Source organism: Acomys russatus, chromosome 26, assembly GCF_903995435.1.
Source record: "Acomys russatus chromosome 26, mAcoRus1.1, whole genome shotgun sequence".
Classification (NCBI taxonomy): Eukaryota; Metazoa; Chordata; class Mammalia; order Rodentia; family Muridae; genus Acomys; species Acomys russatus.
Window position 1 is genome coordinate 43,183,942 of NC_067162.1, and position 22,878 is coordinate 43,206,819.

A 22,878-nucleotide genomic window follows, 5' to 3' on the forward strand; every position below is an offset into this window, starting at 1 on the left:
CAGAGGAGCCATTTATTTTTCTAAAAATGAAGATGTCATAGTTACCAAGATGGAGTCCTCCCTTCTTTTTCTAATCATTTTTTTTTTTCCAAATCAAAGTGTGTGGGTTTGAGAAGAGGCAACGCCAGGCCCTTCAATCAGGTTTCCGTGTGTGTGTGTGTGTGTGTGTGTGTGTGTGTGTGTGTGTGTGTGTGTGTGTACACATGCTCAAACAAGATTAGGCTGTAAAACATACTGTTCCATCACTCTCTGTGTCGTTCCATTGAGACAGGGTCTCTCACTGAACATGGAGCTAGGATGGCTGTCATCAAGGCCCCAGTCTCCACCCCCACAGCTCTTAGGGTCATAGATTAATTTCCAGTATTTCTTTTTTTAATTAATTAATTTATTCAGATTGCATCTCAGTTGTTATCCCATCCCTTGTATCCTCCCGTTCCTCCCTCCCTCCCTCCTGCTTTCACCCTATTCCTCTCCCCGAGGTTTGAGACCAAGGGGGACCTCCTCCCCCACTCTATGATCATAGGCTGTCAAGTCTCATCTTGGTAGCCTGCTTATCCTTCCTCTGAGTGCCACCAGGCCTCCCCATTGCCCAATTTAAAGAAGGAGATGCTTATAAACTTACAAGAGGCCTATAGAAGACCAAATTTTCCAGGATTCTTATGTGCCATTCTTTTTTTTTTTAAAGATCTATTTATTATGTAAACATTATGCATCAGATCACATTATAGATGGTTGTGAGCCACCATGTGGTTGCTGGGAATCGAACTCATGACCTCTGGAAGAGCAGACAGTGCTCTTAACCGCTGAGCCATCTCTCCAGCCCTTATGTGCCATTCTTATGTGGATTCTGGGTGGTGAAGTTCAAGTCCTCATGAGTATAAGCCAAGCACCCTGACCACTGAGTGATCTCCTCAGCCTCCTGCCCATCCCCACCCCAACAATCAGGTTCCTTATTCTCAGACCCTAACCCCTGATATTGTCGCAGAATTGACTTTTTGTGATGAATTTGAGTCCCCCCACCCACCCTTACTTTTCAGTAGCTAATTACCGCTCGATCCATATAGCAAGCAATATTGTGATTCTGACCCATTATTTCAGTAATCACAGGTACCAGACCTGCCTTTCGGGTCCAGCTGTCTCCTATAAGGAAGCTGTGACCACACTATGAACCACATCCCCATGAGGCAGGAGTGGGTGGCTGTATGAGACTGTGGATGCTACAATCTGAGTTCACTTCCCATCTTGGCTGGCTGGATGAGTCAGAGGTTCTGGAAGCATCTTCAGCCTAACCCAATTTCCATCATACTTACTTTTTAATTGCATTTTAAAGTCTAAATTCAGTTGATTGTAGAAAGTGTGTCACTGCATTTAAGGGAACTAGAGCTTTCTTTTTATGGGAATGCTAAAGGGTCCAGCAGGATGGAATCACATTGCGTGAGCAGTGGAGGAAAGAAGCCTGGCTTAGAGGCTCTTTCAGGTGGTCCAGGGAAATGGCATCCACTGTCCCCATGGAACACTGCCAGTGGGCTCACTGCAGGTGCTGTTGCCTCTCTGGGGATTGTATTCCTGGGATCTCTGCTACGATTGAGCTGAAAGATTGATTCCAGGACCCACTGGGAAGAAGTCCTTTCTTTAGCAAGGAGCTCCCCTCTCCTGAAGATCAAGGGCAGAGACAACCCCACACCTCTATTTCCTTCTCATCTTGTGGTCAAAGAAAATATCTGTCTTCATATTCTTTGCTGTCTGCCTCTTCACCGAGTGTTTTTCAAGTCCCAACCTCTCCCTCGTTCCTTCAAATGTCCTTTCTTCTCATCTGGCTTTGCAGGAGGGGCTGTGGTCCTGGACTAACTAGCACGACCTCCTTGAGGTTGGTCTTCTGTAGTACCTTCCTAATTTTTCTCACTGTTTCTAGGCATCACTTATTCTCAGGTCTGCTATTACTACAGACCCATTAATAATTCACCAATCCCGTGCAGTCTTTACCTCTCACCTAAGCTTCTAGCCTGTTTTCACTCTCAATCCCTAGACCGTCAGCCACCAGGCATTTGATACACTCCTGCTTTGATTTCTCATCTTCCTTCTCAAGTCTAACCTCTCATTTGCCCAAAGCAGATGACTGAGAATAATCTAGGTTTTAAAAATACCCAGGCCCTCCCCCCCCAAAAAAAATAGAGAGACCATTCATCAGTTTGCTAATTCCATATCTCTGAGCAGCACTGTGACTCTAGTGGAGTTAAATTTATTCCAAGCTTTTAAAAGAAAAAGCCAGTGAAGAGCAAAGGGATGGTGATGAAGCCTGCTTTCCCGGGAAGCTGCTCAGGCTTTAACTTTATTTTGGCAAGATCATACTTTCATGTTTCCCAAATACCTTCTAAACAACTTGTGGGCACAGCAGGGTCAGTCTTGTGGGTTTTGTGTGTTGATAATGATGAACTAGGGTCTCCAGGAGAACGATACGTAAGTTGAAGGGAGAACCGAGCTGGTCAGAAAGCTGCGCCTTGATGCCCGAATCTCTCCGGTGAAATTTGGAGCCAATATCCATATGAAAAAGAGCTGTAATAGAAAAACGAAACCACAGCCATTTCAAATGTCAGGACACAGTGGACAATAAAAGGAATATAACTATAATTTCTTATTTGAACAGGCATGACATGGATTTAGTCAATTTATTAGCAGTGCGGGCTGCCTATCAAGCTCGTAAAACTGCATGGGGTTGGAGGAGAATGGCTTTAAACTTTTTACATAATGTCCCTTGCTGAGTGATCTTTGATGTGCTGCCATTCATATTACAGATTCAAACTCAAATGGTGAGAAAACTGTGTTTTTAAGAAGTGTCAGTGTGAGTTCATGGGATTTTATCAAGGTCCCACTCTGGTGGCGCTGTTGACAACGGGGAAGGTACTGGGTGGAACAGAACTGAAGGAAAGCACTCCTCTACTTTACTGTGAGCCTCAGGGTGGTCTTTAAAAGGTCTTCAAGAATAAGTTTGATTAGGGTGGTGTATAATTTCCAAACAGATAGCAGTTAATAGCGGGATTGTCACAGGGATAGATCTGTGACAATGGAAATGGAGGCTGGGAGATTTGCCTACCAAAATGGCAATTCTTCCTTTTGGTGAATGTCAACAAATGAATATGACCCCGGAAGTAAGGCCTTAGATCAAAGGCTATGTTTAGCATATGGCCACTGTGGCACTTTGTGGCCTTTCAAAAGGCCAGTTCCACAACTGCACATTATAATAGCCACTAATAATCTTGGAAAAAAAACCTCTCCCTGCCTTCTGAGATGTGACTTCTGATCTAGAGAGAGGGGGGAGAAAGAGAGCTGATATTTTATAAATATCAATTTTCTAAAATCTCCGATCCAGTGGCATTATCAGATGAGCTCAGGGCTGCTTGGGAACTCCCTCCCAGCACAACAACTGTAACCATGGCAACCTGCGTTTTAAAGGATGTCAAAGACGTTTCTAAACACAAGGTGAGCAAAGCAGCATCTACACAAATCTTTGCCTGAGACCCCCTGTCTGATCCCACTAGGACTCTTTTTTTTTTTTTTTTTTTTTTTTTTTTTCCTTACTGAGGTTGGATGTCACGCTAGATGATTTCCTGTTGTGGGCGAAATGGCTGAGGTCACAGCTGCTGCTCTGAAAACAAGGCTTGCCCCTTACACCAAGGCTTGCTGTCAGCCTGCCTCCCCAGCTTCTCTAGCACACGTTAGAAAGGTTGGCGACTCTCTCTGGAAGCTTTGAATCTCTGATTCTGTTTGTTTATATGATGTTCAGAGGCTTCATACATTCTTTTAAAAAAATCCACTGCGACCTCAGGTTTCCAGGGTGATATGCTAATGACTCCTCAAAGTGCTGAATTGAAGTCTAAGATAGAGTGATAACCAAATAGTTGAATATTGGGTTTCTGTGTTTAAGTCATCAAGTAAATAAAGATACATCAATTTTGTTTTTGATCTGTCAAATGTTTGCTACTGTGGTTGTTTTCAGTGAGTCATGCTAATTCTCCTTAAACTGAGTGTTGCGAGAGAAGCATTTTGAGATTCTTGTTAGTGGCTTGGAGCTGAGAGTACATTCAAAGAGTAGGACATTAAATCTGATAATTTGAATATTTTGATTCCTTTATTCATGTATCTTAGCATGGTATCCTCATGTCTCCTGCCCACCCCACACCTCTACCTACTTGACTGCACAAGTTGTATATTTTGGAAAGTTGAAAGGTCAACCACTCCCCTGCCACCTCTTCTTCTTTACTCATCCATCTCTGTCACTCTCCACACTTAGCTCTCATAACATCACCAACAACAAATACAAACTTGAAAAGTCTGTCTGAAACCAGAGTGTTAGCAGCCTGGGACACTAGGTCAGTGACTCATCATGGTCACGTGGGAATGTCAAAGTGAGCCGGCAATTACACCAAGGAACAATCTGTCTGTTATCTGTGGATGCTCTTCTGTTCCTGGGAATCCATCTTTTTGTCTACCATGGCCCATTCCTTTCTCTGTTTATATTTTAATTCAGAAGTGGATCCAAGTAGCCTTCATTGTTATTGTCCCTCAAGGATTAGGTCTGTTTTAGAAATAAGTAAAGAAAAAGAAAAAGAAAAAGTTATGCTTAAACCACCTCTTCAACACAATTACAAATTATTAAGTAAAAATAGGAAAACTCGAACAACATCCTAGACATAGCATTTCTTTGCAGATAACGGAACATGATCTGTGTTTCATTGCTGCCTGTATAAGAGTCAGGCACCTATAAGAAGCTCATTATCACTCCTGTGAGATTCATCATGAAATAATTCTTATCATTATTCTCACTATCACCATCATCACAGTCATCATCATCATCCTTGCTATCACCATCACCATCAAACTTCTCACTATCATCCTCCTCAATATCAGCATCAGCAACATTGTCGTCATCCTTCTCACTAGCATCATCATCATCATTATCGTCATCATCACCATCATCATCACCACCACCATCATCAATCATCATCACCATCATCATCAGTCATCATTGTCGTCATCATCACCATCATCATCACCACCACCATCATCATCACCGTCATCATCACCATCATCATCACCACCACCATCATCAATCATCATCACCATCATCATCAGTCATCATTGCCGTCATCATCACCATCATCATCATCACCGTCATCATCATTATCATCATCATCATCATCATGGTCTTACTGAATCAAATCATTGAATCTTTCCAACAAAATGCAAAGTTGTCTTCTTGTGCACAGTTTGCAGACCCGAGTTCTTTAGCTTCTGTTCAGCATCCAGCCACCTCTGTCTACCCTGAATTCACAGCATGAGAAAGAGCTAGACAAACCTTTGTTATATGCTAACCTGTGAGCCTGAGCTTTGTCTGATTTTTTTTTTTAATTCCAGCCTAACCTAACGAAAACACCTCTTCTCCTTCCTGCCATTGTCACCACAATCATGGCACTTCACAATTATGAGTTTTAAAGGCTTACCATGCACTGGACACAATACAAAGGCATGCGGCAGGTGTTACCAATTCAGAAATCTCACCACCATCTTATAGAATGCGGAGACATCACGAGAACCTTGCAGCCACATAGCCAGTAGCTGTTGGAGCAGAAGTGAAAACCCAAAAAGTTGATCCCAAAGCCCAGGTGTTTAGCCAAGGCACTGCAACAAGGCAGACTGCTAAAAGGCTGGGTGGGCAAGTACATCCTTATCATAAGTGATCGATCCTCTGTTGCCTGGAGAGGTGGGCTACCTTAGCTTTTCATTCTAACATGAACACAAAGGGTTGAAGAGATCATACTCCTGCCTGGAGGACACACACACACACACACACACACACACACATACACACACACACACACAACACACATGCCCAATAACTCAATTCCCACTGACTTGATTGAAACATTATTATACCCAATACCAGGGACTCAGAAGAGCGACGTTGATTTCACTGACTCCATGTCTGAATCATGTAAAGGGCCCCTGGCATTTATATTAAAACAGACTACTTAGTACAGGGACCCAAGGGCCCAGGAACCTGATTCAAAGACGCAAGGTTTAAGTGGTAACTCCTCCCATAGCATGCTGTGTGGGTTTGGTAAGTACCTTAGCCCCTCTTTCAAATGGATAGAATGAGATAGTTCTGGGAAAATAGCTCATTCAGCGCCTGCTCACAATGCTGCTCACTAATACTAGCTAGAACACAAGAGTGTTATGACAGGAGGGTTGGCAGACAGCCATTCCCCAGGTGGACCAACAGTGAATTCCCAAAGCCTCTACCCATAACTACCTGCCTCTGGTTACGCAAGCCCGCTGATGCTTTTCTCCAGTGAAATAAGGTACCGGGGAGGCAGCATATATTGCAAGGATTTTGTCTCCTGTGAACTTCTCTGCTAGGGGTTAGAGAAATGGGCTGGGGCTGTAGCTCGAAGAGTCATTCTAGTTATTCTGGGCAGTGTAAGCATCCATCTTTTTATTTTTATTATTTTTGCCTTTGGGTCTCCTGGAATATACTAGGTCATGTTCCACCTCAAGAGGGTTTAGCAGATTGTACCTCTAACGTAACTAGGAAGGACCATGTGCCTCTCTATCAGTGATGGTGCCCAGTGATAGAGCCAGTGGCGCTTAGCTACACCCACACGAATGTTTCTAGGTACAGATTGAATTCGGTATCATTTGGGAGTGGCCATCACTCTTCTTCCCAGATTACAGAGCAAAGAATTAAGGCTCCCAGTGATTAAGGTGCTTCCCAGAAGGTATCTAAGTAAAGATGTGCCTGCACAGGCAGTCTGGTTCCAGAGCCCTGGGGTTACCTGCCTATCTATGTCTCAATGCTAAACCAGTGCCAGAGCTGGGCTTTGGTAGATGGTGGAGAGTGCAGTGGACAGTGCCCGGGAAGGAAAAGACTACAGAGTAAACTCAGACATGACCTGGGAAATTTGGAAAGGCTTTAAGAAGACCAGAGCCAAGAACAATAGGCAAAGCCCAGAAAGACACTACAAATAGCAGATGGGTTGCCTCAGTTTACTCTATAGAGATAGACTAGACCCTAGCCTTCCGAGGCATACTTCATAGAAAGGCTTCTGTTGGCAAAGGCAGTGAAGAGATGCTTGCGCGTGCCACGTGTGCACGTACTCAGACATGTATCTTGGAGATGAAGCATGTAGTATGGATAATAGAAGCTCTAGAGTTTCTTGCAATGAAAAAAGGGCCCGTGTGCAGAGCACTTCATCTCCAATTGTTTTTGACCACAACACCCCCATATTGCGCAAGCCCCATGGGAAGCTATGGAAAGACACTTGGGCAGCTTTTGAGGGAGGGTATTAGAGTGCTATGGAGTCCCTTGCTAAGGGACATAGTTCACTGCTGGAGAAATAATAACCACAGCAGGGTAGACAGCAGGTGTGTGTGGAGGGGGGTAATAACAGTCCAGGGTAAGAATGGAGAGATCTCAGGTTGGCAACTGAGTTAGAAAGAAAGATTGGACAGGAGGCAGGTACCAGTAAATACACCTAAGTCCGAAAGGGAAATGGATCAAACTTAAAGGATGCTCATAACAAATGTGCATTCCAGTCTGACCTTAAAAACATAATTAGATGCCTGGACTTTAGAGGAGAAAGCAGAATTAGAAGCAGGGGTCTATAGATTACTGTGTTCACCTCTTCCCAGAGGGATGCGGCCGAGGGGGCGGTGGGAGCATTCTAGAAAAGCGCACGACGCAGGAGAAAGAGCGTAAGCAGACAAGCAGTGCTGGAAGAGGACAGGACCCTGCACAGGCCCAGACAAGAGCATGGTGAGCTCAAAAGATCATTTTGTTTTATCTCAAGGTCCTTGGACTCTGCATTGTTTGTGGGGGAAAAATAGTGAAAGGTTCTCAACCAGAGAGTTCGTGCCATGAGTAGTAGTAGCCAGGCTGGCTCTGAGGCGATATTCTGAACAAGAAAAGGCTTCGAGGGAACCTGTTCACAGCAGCTGGTGCCTGGCAGGCATTAAGAGAGGAAGCTCCTAACCCTGTGAGACAGCAGCCAGGTACCACTCACGTATGCTGGGGAGGAGAGTATTAGACCTGAGGGTTTTATGTAAACCTGCTTTAATGTGGCATTTAAGCAAGACTGACTAGGAGGGAGAGGGGACCTACACAGGACTGCATTTTGCAAACCTGTCAGCTTCCACTGCAAGAATAATTGGGCCAAGATGAGAGGGGTAAACCCAAGCACACACCGAAAGCCACCCAAGTCAATGGATAATTAACCTCTTGAGGCCGCCCTTCCCTCTATCCAGGACCAGATTTCTATTATCTCAGAAACATTTACACTTCAAGAAATGTGAGGAGCGCAGACTCCAAGCCCGCTCACATGCCATTTGATTAATTGACGTGCTTGGGAAAGTAATGTAGATGGGGTTTATACCCGGTGCCCTCACCTGCCTCGTCTCCACGGTCAATGTATTCAGGCACCACTGTGATGACATGTCCAATGTTTACATCTAACTTTGTGTCTTTTGAAGTTCACATTTAGCTTTGTGTTAATAAAACACTATTTTCCAATTCAGTTTAAAAAAAAAAATACCCATTGGGCATCATGTAGCTTTTACAAAATGAACGGTTTTTTAGCTGAGCTGTGAAGGAAAAGTAAACATACATTACTGCCATTCATGGAAACCTATTTACAGTACTGCAAAGTTCTCACATTAAAAAAAAAAAAACTCGGAATGATTGCCTCTTGAACCTTCTAATTAGCTTCCTAAGATTTCAAAAAAAACGAAGCAGTTTCATATGTGAAAATGGCTCTATTTGCTGTGGTTTCAGTTCAAACCTGAGAAAGCACATGAAAACAGGTGGAGGTACAAGAGAAGGTAACAGACACCATCTCAACCTTAACAAGCCTATGAAGCTGGTGAGCATATTAGCCCTGTTATTGGCAAATGTGTTTACAATGGCACTTCCCTGCTGTTTGAACACGGCTTTGATTAGGCACTGGAGATATGTCTGTAAGTAAAGTGCAGTCATAGCTAAGGAACTATGAAGTGTTGGCTGTTGGAGTAACCTGGCTCCGTGTGTAGTTATTTCTGAGCTTTGTATCTACAGACATTTTGCTAATCTTTTCTGAGCTCTGCACCATTTACTCTCTTAAAGTTGTCCTTACAACTTCACTTTCCATAATTTTTTTCCTCACTACCTGTCCTGTTAACTTTAACTCCAGATGTCAACTTGACGCTGGCTCAAGCATCTGAGAAGAGAGAGTCTAAATTGAGGGAGTGGCCACATCAAATTGCCCTGTGGGCATGTCTATGAGTAAGCTTGATTGTTAATTGGCAGGAGAGGGTCCACCTCCTGGCGGCGCCATTCCCTAGGCAGGTGGTCCTGAGGTGTATGAGAAAGCATGCTGAGCCTGAGCCTGGGAGACTCAGCGTGCAGCATGCAGCATCCCTCTGTGGTTTCTGTTTCCACTTCCTGCCCTGACTTCCCACAGTCACAGACTGTAACCCATAGGTTGCCATAAACCTTTTTTACCCTCAAATTTCTTTGCATCTGCGTTTTGTCACAAATAGAAAGGAATATAGAATACTACCCTTGAATTAGCTTTTTATCTCATAACTGTAACAAAAATAACATACCTGACAGGTCACAACTTAGGAAAGTTTATTCTGCATCACTGGTTGAGGGGACAGTTTGTCGTGGTGCACACGTCATGGCAGCAGGAATGTGAGGTGACTGGTCACATTGTGTTCACAGACAGGAAAAAGGTATACGCATGCTGGTGCTCAGTTTAACCCATGGGATGGTTCCACCCACATCTTTCCCTCCTTCCTATAAGCTGTTTGGAAACACCTTACGGATATAATAAGCAGGAGTGTGCCTCCTAGGTGATTCTAACTGCAGTCAGCTTGGTGATAACCATGAGCCATCCCAATATGATGTTCAAAATTCTTATCTTTTCCTCTGGATTCTTCAGTGGCTTTGAAGACACCATGGAACGGACAGTGCTGTCTCAGAAAATAATGATTGGTAATGCTAGCACTGTTCCCAAAAGAATCAGTTCAAACCCCTTTGCCCTCCCTAGCCCAATGCTTAGGTAGGTATAAATGCGTCATAACAGTGTAATGTGGCAAAGTGGAGACTCCACCCTTTCCCGACATGCTAACCCTTGTGTTTCATTTTCACATCAACTTTTCTGATTAGCATAGTAAGTAATCCTTGCTGCTAGAGACAAATAGGGAAACAGAATACACCTACGTTTTTACCTCTGTCAGAGACAAGCTCTAATATTTACATATGCATATCATATGCATATGCATATCATAAAAATGGATGTTGAAATACATACATTTACATATGTGTGTATATGTATGCTCCAGTAACTAATTTGGATGTCACTGCTTTGAAAGACTCTGATTCAAATTCCACAAGGATGTTGCCCCTATCATCTTTTTCCCAGCCACAGTACACAATGATCACCACCTTAGAAAAAAAAATTATGAACTGTTACTTAAGCTGTCCACAATTGTTGATTATTTGGATTTCACCAAGAACTGAATGACTGCAAACAGTCTCAGGCGATGACTCAGGGACAAAGGTGGGCATCCACAGTAACAGAATTTCCCAGCTTCTGTCCTTCGAAGTCACAGTTTACACTTGGAGAAGCCAGTCCCCTCAGCAGTGAGGGTGTGATCCTTAAAATGCTGTGCAAAGAATTAATACTAGAATAACATCGTGATGGGTGCATCAGGGTTCAAGGGGGTCTGCTCAAACCATTGCACTAATCAAGAACAACACAAGTAGTAAACATTGAACCCCTAGTCTTATCTAGCCAATGGACAGGACATTCTCCACAGTTATGTGGAGAGCGGGGACTGACTCTGACATGAACTCTGGTGCTCGATATTTGACCAGCTCCCCTTGGTGGGGAGGCCTGATGGCACTCAAAGAAAGAATAAGCAGGCTACCAAGATGAGACTTGATAGCCTATGACCATAAAGTGGGGGAGGAGGTCCCTACCCCACCCCAGGTCATAGATCTAGGGCAAGGGAATAGGGTGAAAGCAGGAGAGAGGGAGGAATGGGAGGATACAAGTGATGGGATAACAATTGAGTTGTAATGTGAAGAAATAAAATTTTTTAGTTAAAAAAATATATAAAGCAAAAAAAAAAAAAAAGAATTAATACTAAAGTTGTATCCCATCCAGGTGACATGTGGCAGCCCCCAGGTGCCTGACCCTTGCCAGTGTTAAGTGCCTGTCTCTGAACCCTGACATTTTGACAGATGGAAATGGTACCATTCCCTCTTGTGCATTCACAGGACAGGGCGGGCAGGGCTGGGGGAGGGGGGTATTACAGCTCAAGTCTTAGAAGCAGCACCAGCTTCTCTTCCTCTCCTCGTGAAAAGGCCCCTCCCCTACACACTCGCAGAGACTCCAAAATTACTGTGGATATAAATCTCTTGCCTGTTCCATGTCTTCTGGATGCTTGCCAAGTTATTATTGAAATTAATTTTATCTGGTGTGTCAGGATACTGATTTTTTAAAGCGTTAGCAGACACAATGCCATTTCTCTTTATGACTTATTCTTTTATTTATACAATTAACATCTATCTCAAGATCAGAGTCATGTTAATACATTCACCGTTTTCCAAATTGCTGTGGCTTAATTTTCACTTTCAATTCTTCAACCCACCCATAATTTATTTTCAGTGCATTGCTTAAAGTCCCATGTTGAGGCCTTGAAGTTTGTTTTTCTTTCAAGTGTTTTCTTAGAGACCTTCTCTTTCTGGTTGTGTAGTGTGACATTCTAACATATGCAACAGTTTACTGTGAAGTGAGTATGTGTGTGTGTGGGTGGGTAAGAGAGAGAGAGAGAGAGAGAGACAGACAGAGACAGAGACAGAGACAGAGACTGAGGCAGAGGCAGCCAACGTACGTGTGGTGTATATTGTATGTGTGTGCAGAACAAATATGAATACGTGGAGGCCACAGAACGGTGTCAGGTAACCTGCTTTTTCATCCTCCGCCATATGCCCTTGAGGCAGAGTCTCTCACTACATCTAGGGCTCGCTGTTTTACTCAGACTGCCGCCAGCAGCCCCTGAGCCCCTCCTGTCTGCACTCTCTATCATGCTGTGGTTGCAGGCATGTCTGGCCTCGCCCTTTTTTTTTTTTTTTTTAATGGGAGTACTGGAGATTGAGGCTCAGTCCCCATGATCGAATAGCATGTGCTCTTACCCACTGACTCATCTCCCTAGTCCCTGGAGCATTAAATTTTACAATACCACCCTATTGTGCCAACACAATACATCTTAATAGACTACACGCAAGCATTCCTAAAGCATTCGGTATGTTTAAAACCTGAGTTATCTTCTGACTGGAAGAAAAGCACAAATCTTATCATTTTGTCAGCCCTCATGCAGTGACTGTCATCTGCACTCTCAAACGGAGGTTGCACTGTGGTCACCAGCATCGGGTCAGAGACAGGGTGGCAGAACGTCAGAAAGTGTACAAGTGTCCCCGTGATCCACCAGGCAGAGACCGAGACTGGAAGTGGAGGATCCTCATTGGCTTTCCAGTCCAACAGACTGCATGGCTGCATCTGGCGAACACAAGAAACTACTGATGTGTTTTCCCTGATGTCCATTCTATCCACCTTTAAAATTCTCCTTGGAGCTGTCAGTCTTCTTACTTAAAATCATGAGAGGAGCCTTGAACATATTTTTTAGAGCATGTTTTAGTGGGAAACAAGAAATTCTGCTATAGGAAATGCTGGACAGGTTCCCTTTTGATAAAACTATAACTATAATAATAATAATAATAATAATAATAATAATAATAATAATAATAATAATAATAATAATAATAATAATATCATCATCATCATCTGAGCAGCATTCTTATGTTTAATTTTTAATTCAATTTTACTTGGGAGGGGTACATGCCAGAGTGTGCTTGTGGGAGGTCAAGGGACAATTTGTGGGAATTCTCTCCTTTTGCTATGTTGCTCCAAGGGTTAGGACTCAGGTTGTCAGGCCTGGTAGCAAGTGTCTTTACCCCACCCCCACTCCGAGCCATCTCACTAGCCCATAATACACATGACTCTTAAAAGGCTTCACTGACGATGGAAGAAAACAGGAACCTGAAATTTTTTCTGCCATGGTGATGATATGAAATGAGAAATAATGGCAGAAGTAAGAGTGTGCTCATCCTGATGGGACCACATTTCCTCAGACTGGGGCTCCTTCTAGCTACTTTCCCAAAACACAGAGCAAACCGACCCCATCATTTGGCCCAAAGGCAAAATTGGCAAGGCCTTTCTCATAGCCTTCTCTTCCTCCCCCCACTTTCTCCTCTCAGCCACCCAGCCCTGTCTTCCCCGCTCCAGCCTCACCTGCCCTTTTTATGAAGGAAGCTATTCTAATAAGGTCACCCGTTCCATTAAAACCAGCTGCCCATAAATAACCTCTATTTCCCCGTGTAAGGTTTGGCAAGCCCTGTGCCTACAGAGTGGCTGACAGAAGATAAGTACAGTAGATTTTGAAATATCTGCCTCTATCTTCATATCCTTGTTTCTGTCTCCAATTTTGTATAAGCCACCAGGGAGTTTAGTTTCATTGCACACAGAAGGCTTGTTCCCAAGTGAGCTTCTCCCCTTCCTGAGAATAGGTTTGTATTTGTGAAAACAGGGAAACTCCAGCTCTGTTTGTGTATTTAAAAGCTGTGTATGGCCGGGCATGGTGGCACACACACATGTAATCCCAGCACTCGGGGAGGCAGAGGCGGGCGGATCTCTGAGTTTGAGGCCAGCCTGGTCTATAAAGTGAGTCCAGGACAGCCAAGGCTGCACAGATAATCCCTGTCTTAACACAAACAAAGAAACAAACAAACAAACAAAGGGGTGTGTGTGTGTGTGTGTGTGTGTGTGTGTGTGTGTGTGTGTGTGTGTGTGTGTGTGTGTAAATAGTTCTTGGCAAATACATAGTGATGGGTTTCAAAATAGTATGACTAAGGCAACTTATAGAAGCAAGGGTTTATTGGGGGCTTTTGGATCCAGGGGATAGCAGCCCATTACCAACATGGCATGGAAGCACGGCAACAGGCAGGCATAGTGTCAAGAACAGCCGAGAACTCACATCTCAAACTGCAAACAGGAAATGAACGGTGAACATCTGGAAACTTTGAAAGCTTGACTGATGCCAACCCCAGGAATGCACTTCCTCCAGCAAGACCCCCTCTCCAAAACCTCTCCAAGTAGCTCGTCAAATGGGGGCTGAATATTCATAATTTAAAAAAAACCATTTCCCCTTTTGATTTTTGTGCTATGTGTATAGGTGGGTTTTTGCTGTGTATCACATGTATACAGTACCCATAGAATACAGAAGAAGGCATACGGTCCCGTGGAACTGGGGTTATAGATGGCTGTGAACTGCCATGTGGGTGCTGGGAATTGAACCTGGATCCTCTAAAAAAGAAAACAATGCTCTTAGCTACTGAGCCGTCTCTTCATCCCTGTGGGGAGCAAGTATTCAAATGTCTGAGAATATGAGGAAAGACTCCACCAAACCCACCACATAAGTATACTGTGTACTTGGAACACGTTCACCTCCATCCTCCCCCCTCCCGCCCCACCCCCCCCACCGTCCTCCTCCTTTCCTGAAAACAATGTAACTTCTGCTTTTATGTCACAGGCAGATAGTTATTATCTGATGTGTCTACATAAAATCCAGGATCCACAAACAATAGAAAACCTGTGATGAGTCTTTCCCCAAGTCTGACTCGTTCTCTCTGGCGTGGCGATCTCCGATAACTGTGCCCTTTCAGGCGGGATGGTGGGAAGAGAACCGGCCTCCTGGCGTCCTTCCCACAAAGGTTTGGGTACCAATTCAAGTGCAGATCAACATGTGATACTAAATGTTTCCCTTGGGGTCCGGAGGTGGGGGGGGGGGGAGGGGGAGGGGCTGGGGGGAGGGATGACTAGGGGGGGGGGGGAAGGGGCCGGGGGGGGGGGATGACTGGTTGGCATAGCTGTGTAGTGATTCGTCTCAATGTTGCTCCAACTCTCTTTCCTGTTGTACTTTCCAAGCTTCTTAGAACATGGAACCCATGTTCTAAGAATTTTTCAGCACCTGCACCAGGGCCATGCTGAATCCTAATGCTGAATTCATAGCAATTACAAAGGGAGTTGTGTTCAGAACCTTGGACTGGGCACCTGTAAAATAAAGGTAGTCATAAGCACTAGGCCCATGGAGTCAGGTAAGAACGGGGTGCCATCAATATTTCCAGTATCTCTTGCTGGACAGTGTCTTAACCAAGATGTGTTCTAGTCCTGGTGGTAGGAAAGCTGGTGGTGAGCTGTGTTGTAGGTCAGTGGTTCTCAACCTTCCCGGTGCTGTCACCCTTTACTGCAGTTCCCCGTGTTGTGATGACCCCAACCAGAAAACCATTCTGTTGGCCCTTCATAACTGTAATTTTGCTACTGTTATAAATCTGTAACGTTAACATTAACATTTTTAGTGACAGAGATTGGCCAAAGGGTCAATCGAAATCCAAAGCTTGAGAACTGTAGTTGTAGAGGGATGCAGTTCTGGGCTGACTCCTCCTTAAACCCTTGTGTGGCAGTCAGCATCTCAGTACCTCAGCCTGGGGCCTTACTCAGGGACTGGGCTTTGCCTATTTAAACTGGGGTCACTGGAGTGGGCCCTGGCCCCATATTATCTATGAGAGCTGTGGAGACAGAATCAAACACAAGCAGGTGTAAAGGCACACACATGAAGACATAGACAGAGCACAAAATAACACATCTGTAAGGCATGGAATACCGAAAATTAACAGAAGGCCAGCAGAAGCTGCATAGCTCCAGGGCAGAGCAGGTCACCAGATGATCCTCCAAAACCTCATTGCATCTGCTGTGTGAGCCGGGTTCAAAAGCAACCCGATGTGATCGAGAAGGGATCTCACCCGGCTCCACCATGGTAGCGCTTCCGCATAGCTCAGGGTCCACACATGCACCGGTGCCCCTGGATGGAAATGCCCATTGTCAGGGAAACTTCCTCTCTATGGTAATGACTGCCAAAGAGAGCGGTCACTGCATCCCTGCCCGGGCTAAATGAGCACAGTTCTTGCCCTGGCCCCATGTCACTGGTACTTAGAACGGACCACCCTTGTTTACATGTGCCTGGTCCAAGGCTCGGGCTATAACTTTTCCCTGATGCCTGTAGCCAGCATGCTGCGAATCCACCATTGAGACTCAGCTAGTCTCCTCCAGGAGTTGACGTGGAAATGTGTGTGTTGTTGGGCTCCATACTGTCAAAACTTTTGCAAAGCCCAAGGTGGAAGAGAGTGGGAGGGAGTATCTCTGCAGAACTTTGATGAGCTTTTAAAATGCTGGTTGGAGAATCTCCGTGCGTACTGAGCCACGGGGTCAGTTTTTATAATGGAAGGTCTCTAGAGACACATATTTTATAAATAGACTTTCCAGAGGCCCTGGTCAAGTCACATTTTCAGATGAAGGATGACTAATATTTGAGTATCACTTGTGTCCTCGGTATGGCACAGGATGCAGTATAATTTAAGGTTTAGTCATTGTTTACCTAAATTGCAACTTAATTGAGCATCCTGTATTTGCAGTCATCAAATCTGGAAAAAAATGCTTTGGGAACTAGGATGTAAAAAACCTTCTAGAACTTTCCTTTTCCCTCTCTGTCACACTCCCTCTCTGTCCCTCTCCCTCTTTGTCCCTCTCCCTATTCTCATGTGATGTCTTTCTCCAGGAAAAATAAATTAAAACCTTCCCAAACTGAGCTTCTGTCCTGAACCCTTCCCTGCTGCCTTTTCATTCACCTTACTAGTTCTCTTTCCACCACCAACCAGAACAGTTCCTACTGGGCTCTGCTACTCTCAGTGTGTGTGTGTGTGTGTGTGTGTGTGTGTGTGTGTGTGTGTGTGTGTGTGTTTTAATGCGTATATGTAAGACTGTGGATGTACATACAAATTTTTATGTATGTATGTGTGGAAACCAAAGATTGATGCCAAGGGTCTCCCTTGACCACAGTTCACCTTAGCTTTTTAAAATTTTTTATTATTTAATTAGTTTATTCAGATTACATCCCAATTGTTTTCCCAAAGGATAGGTCAACAAAACAGAAACTAAATCGAGAAACAATGACATTAACCAATTCCCAAAATTGATCCTATACTGGGTCACAAAGCAAGCCTCAACAGAGTCAAGAAGATTGAAATGATACCTTGTATCCTATCAGATCACCATGGACTTCAACAACAACAGAAATAACAAAAAGCTTACACACACATGGAAATTAAACAACTCTCTACTTAATGACAACTGGGTCAGGAAAGAAATAAAGATAGAAATAGGGTCTTTCACTGAACCTAGAACTCACTAATTCAGCCACGATGTTTGATGATGAGGTCCTGGGGTCCGCCTGTCTCTGCTTCCCTGTGCCGAGATTATAGATGCATGCTAGTACAGTTTTTTTGTTTCAATTTTAAATTTTAACATATTTTAATTAAAATATAATGACACCATTTTCTACCTTCCCTTCCTCTCTCTATACTCCATGTCCCTTCCATCCACCCCCTCCCATGCCCCTCATGTCAAATCGATAATTATTGTTAATAATTATATTACTATTATTATAAGTATGTGATATATATGTGTATATATATATGCATACAGAAATATATAAATGCAACCTGCTGAGTCCTTTTTTGTTGCCTATGTATATATGGTTTCAGGCCTGACAACTTTGGGTTCTGTAAGCATTTAGGAGGCTCATCCATGGGAGAGGTTTATGCTCCCTCTTTCAATAGTTATTAGTTACCTCCAGTTTTTGTCTAGGGAGGAGACCACATGAGATTTATTCCCTTCACGTTAGCATGTTTATTGATATTGTTGTTCAGGTGTTGGACACGCAGCCATGCTAGGAGAGATCCAAACGTGCATCCTCATGGCTACACAGCTACATACCTACCAGCTCGGCCATCTCTCCAAGCCCTGCCTCCTGTCTTTTGTGACTTAGGACCTGCCACTCCATATCCAGGGGGACAGTGCCATCCTTGGTTGTTTCCAGGTGAACGTCATCACACCAGCAGGCAGAGATGTGGCCAGACCATAGTAATGTCCTTCCAGTTTCATCCAAGGAAATGAGGGGATTTCTAGACACGATACAAAGACCCAGCACTGACGCCTGGAGCTTGATTCACAGGAAACCCCCCCCCCCTCTTCATTTCTGGGGAGTCAGCGGCTTATCCAAGTCAGGAGAAAACAGGCTTACTAAAGAAGACCCAGGCAATTCAGTGGCTGTCTGGTCACAGGCACGTGACTGGAAGGAATCCCAAGGCCCATCACACATCACACACCTCACTCAGAATCCATCTCTTCCTACTAGAGACACATCTAAGGACAGCACTCAGAAGCTTCCGGAAGCCCCATCGTCTTACTTGGCACTCCCTGAGAGAGAGAGAATATGCCGCGGTCTTCCGAATGGACTCCAGTAGGCCTCAACAGTGCTTCAGATCCTTCCTGATTTGTGAGTCAAAGTCAAACAGTCACAGATGAACACTCAAAGTTCAGGGGCTCAAAGACCTGTCGCCCTGCACTTCACAACCTCTACTCCGGACAAAGGCCCTCCATGCTGGTACACAGATGTTTAGTTTAGATCCCAGGTCAGCACTGTCGAGTGTCAGTCACCTGTAGACACTTAAATGTTCACCTTTCATTTAGTTAAAATTACAGAAAACATACTTTAATCCCTCTGTCACGCTGGACAAATACTGGTCAAGTACTCAGTAGCCTCATGTGCCCAGCAGCCAGTCCACTGGACTTATGGGTGCTGCCAGCAACACAGGGCATAACACCAGACAGCCCCATGGCAGCTTCTTTTCTCGCTCTCCAACATTTAAAGAACAGTGTGTATGGGTTTTTTTTTGTGTTTTTTGTTTGTTTGTTTGTTTGTTTGTTTTTTGTTTTTTTGGCAAGAATATCATTTCAACTTGGTTTGGAACCGAAATTAAGAAAATACTTCTAAGACATGTAGATTATTTTGGGATTTAGCTAGCGCCGTCCAACTAGTTAATCAATGTACTGGCTTGGTTAAAGATGAAAATGGATGATCTAAGCCTCCGGTGCAGCCGTTGTGAAGGCTGAGATGCGCAGCCTCAATTGGTTTGGCTCTACTTCTCTTTCTAATGAGGCAGTGTGGATACTGGACCAAAGAAGAGAGCAACTCAAAGACCTTGGATTCAGAAGCAGCTGTATAGGGCGGAAGGCACCATGGGCTGAACCCAGCCTCCTCCTGTGAGCTGGGTAGCTACGAAGAAGTGATTGAGCAAATCCCTGTCTTACCAGCCAGTCCTTTGTTTTGAAGATGCCTTCAAATAAACAAACTTGCTCATTGACAATGCATGAGAAAATGTAGGAAATATAAAAAGAAAAGAAAAACCTACATCCGTCTTACCTTGTGGTCAGACAAGTCATAAAACCATCAAAAGGCTTTATGGTTTCATATACTCTCTTTAGCATGCACACACACACACACACATGCACACAAATGCATACGCACACTTGCACACACACAGACATACACACATGCACACATACCAGCATGCACAGATACACAGACACACACACACCATGATACTTAAAGGTTATGCATTAGTCTATTTCATGGATGTTGCATTGTTAGCTCTTTGAGGGGTTTCTAGTACACACACACACACATACACACACACACACACACACACACACACACACACACACTTTAAATATTATTTCCTTGAACACCCTCAACTTGTAGCATATATCTAATTGTTTCCAAAATACAGAATAGTAATTTCCAGCTTCAGAGGAGTTTGAAGGTAGATAAATATTAAAGTTTAAGAACTGAGACTAGTTTCTTTGTGAAAAGGGGACACTAACTCCATCCCTTAAGACCCCTTTCTGTTCCAAAGCCAGCTTCTGGTTCTTGGCCTTTCCGATCTGGGACTGAGCAAGCTCTTAGATCCCTTCCTCCTCTGCCATCTTAAGCTATGGCTAATGAAATAGTCACCTTAGGCATGACAAGTCAGACCATGGGTGGCCACCAAAGGGTGTGGTCATCTGATAGAACTGTCTGTGGTGAGGGGTCACTTCTCCATCTGTGTGGGAACCAGGCCCGACTGGGTTGCCTGCCGGTCTTGCTGTTGCATGTCCTGTTTTGAGCAGCTTCCGTGTCTGTGCTTATGTTAGTTAGCTAGTCATGGTTACCGCTCTGAGAACACAACCCTCCCTTCCTTCGGACGTTCCCTCGTGTGCGCAATCACCTCTTGAGGGATTTCACCTGCACATGGCATTCTTTTTTCTTTTTCCATTTTCCTGCTTTGCTGCCTATAAAAAGGCTCTTTGGACACTGAATAAAGGCCGCTGCTGTCTTAGCACGAAGGACTCGCTGTTTTATTGTGTTAAATCCTCAGTCCCTTGCCCTTGACTCGGTACCGCAGTAGCACAGGCGCCACACATCTGCCCATCCAGAAAGGTAAGCACTGGTCAAATGTGGCTACTTCCTGAGCATATGAACTGGGGCTCATGTGACCAACAAAGTAGCTATCTAGACTGTTTAAACATTAGTACCCACATGGGATACATGTCTACCATTTGGTGAAGAGAAGTTCTGAAAGTATAGATCCCCTGAGATGCACACTGACATCATCATCACCATAGTTTTATCTTAAATATGGCAATTAAAAGCATTACCCATAAACCCATGCCACATTTCCCTATCTGCTCCAAACTTCCTATCTGCTGTTAGTTCCTCAAGGATGAGGACCAAGCACCTCCTCACCAGTAACAGTATGCCCTCACCTGTCTACGCCGCCACATAGGATGAGCTCAGCAAATGAACTGGAGAAAGACACTTTTCTCAAAGTTGACTCCGCCATGAGAAATCCTCACATATCCCCGGTTCAAGTTACTCAGGCAAATGTGCGGTATCAGTTAAAGAGCCTACCAGCCAAATGTGTTTTCATCAGTTTGGGATCCCAAGTGCAAGGGCAGCATTTGGTACCATGTCTCTATCAGTCAGTGTTTCCAAGATAACACAACCCTTAGGGTGAATATATGTGTGAAAGGTTCAGCATAGAAATAAGAATAGCAGAGCTAGAGAGATTGCATGATGGTTAAAACACTTGCTGCTCTTATAGAAGACCCAGGTTCAATTCCCAGCACCCACATTAGGCAGTTTACAACCACCTGTAACACTAACTCCAGGGGCTCTGGAACCTTCTTCTAGCCTCTTAAGGTACCTGAAATCATATATGCACATACTCACACAGAGGCATTAGCTAAGCAAAAATATAATTTAAAATAAGATATGTATATTTATTTATTTAAAATAAGTAAAAAATAGTGCCAGGATTCTAGGGTCTAGTTTTCTCTATATAGACAGTTAACTGCTTTGCCCCCTGTAAACCCACTTGACTTCTCCCTCCCGGAAAGAGAAGTGGGATGATGTAGGGTAAATTTTTCCAACACCAACATACTGATGGTTCTGTCACTGGGGGGGGGGGGGGGGGGGGGCTCTTCTGTACAATATAACAAGTTGAACAGCACCGTTGGCATCTGCCTTCTAGATCCTCCACCCCCTTTATAAAGAACAAAACTATCTCCAGAGATCTCCAAATATCCCCAAGAAGGAAAAATCACTCCACCTCAGCCGAGAACCAATGACATCCCAATGACATTCAATGTTTCTCTCTGCCGCCGCTAATCAAACAGTCTACATGGGACAATCATTTCTAAGCATCTCACTTCTCTGGCATGTCATACGTGGGCATAGAATTACAAGAATGTGCCTCGGTTCTCACAGATGTCACTCTGGTCTAATTATCAACTTAATGCTTGCATCACTGGGCCATTAAAATACTGATTTGAAATTCAATCTTCTATTTTTAAAAAATGATCACCCTGTGACTTTTATCAGCTCTGGGGCTGATTTTATTTAAACGGATCATATAATTTCACCCACTCTGTGTCCAAGAATAAGGCCTCATAGCTGAATGTCTTCATGCCTGCTAACGACCCTAACAATTGTAGCTTATGTCTACAGATCCCACGCAGCCGTAGGCAGGCAGGCGGGTTTTGTTTTAGTTCATCTTCCACTCTCCCTGAGTAAGACCTTTGATTAGGCTCGTTAAGAGACAAATAGCCTAGCCTGGGTCCCCCATGTGTTCAGTTCAATTTCCCCTACCTTACTCTTGTAGCCTAGAGAAGCCACAAAGAGGCACACACTTGTTCTCTGGAACAAGGCGTGAAAGGAAATGCATCTGTCATTGCCAAATGCTGAGGGGACCTTACTGCAGCAGTGTGTAGTCTCAGAACCTGAATCATTCATACTTACCAGGTGACAGGATTGGTCTCTCACATGAAGGTTGTGCTGGTGTAGGTAGGACTTTTAAGCTCTTTCATTCAACAAAGCCAAGGCTGGCCTACGGGTTGTATAGGTCCCATCGAGAAAGCATCTTTTCTTCTGGAAGACTTGGATACTTGCTCCATGTGTTCCAGACAGCATCCTGATCTCAGTATCCCACCAGTCCATCAATTCTTCCAATCAAGACAGATTAATGCTGTCATCACTGCATTGGGGGGGATGCATCTTGGGACCACGTAGCTAGGGATTAAACTCTGCCCCATAGATTTCTGGACTCCACATCCCTCTGTGTTTCCTAACTTCCCTCTAGATTTAAGGGGCAGCATACAAACCATACTGTCTCAGTTAGGGGTTCTCTTGCTGTGATGGAACACCATGACAAAAACCAAGTTGGGGAGAAAGGGGTTTATTTGGCTTACACACCCATATTACTATACATCATTTAAGAAAGTTGAGACA

General features: G+C 44.2%; 1 protein-coding gene across 2 annotated transcripts in view; it reads left to right on the forward strand.

The window, feature by feature from the left end:
- Cdh13 (cadherin 13) overlaps nt 1-22,878 on the forward strand; it is a 1,096,387-nt gene that overhangs the window by 531,673 nt on the left and 541,836 nt on the right. The window lies entirely within an intron of this gene.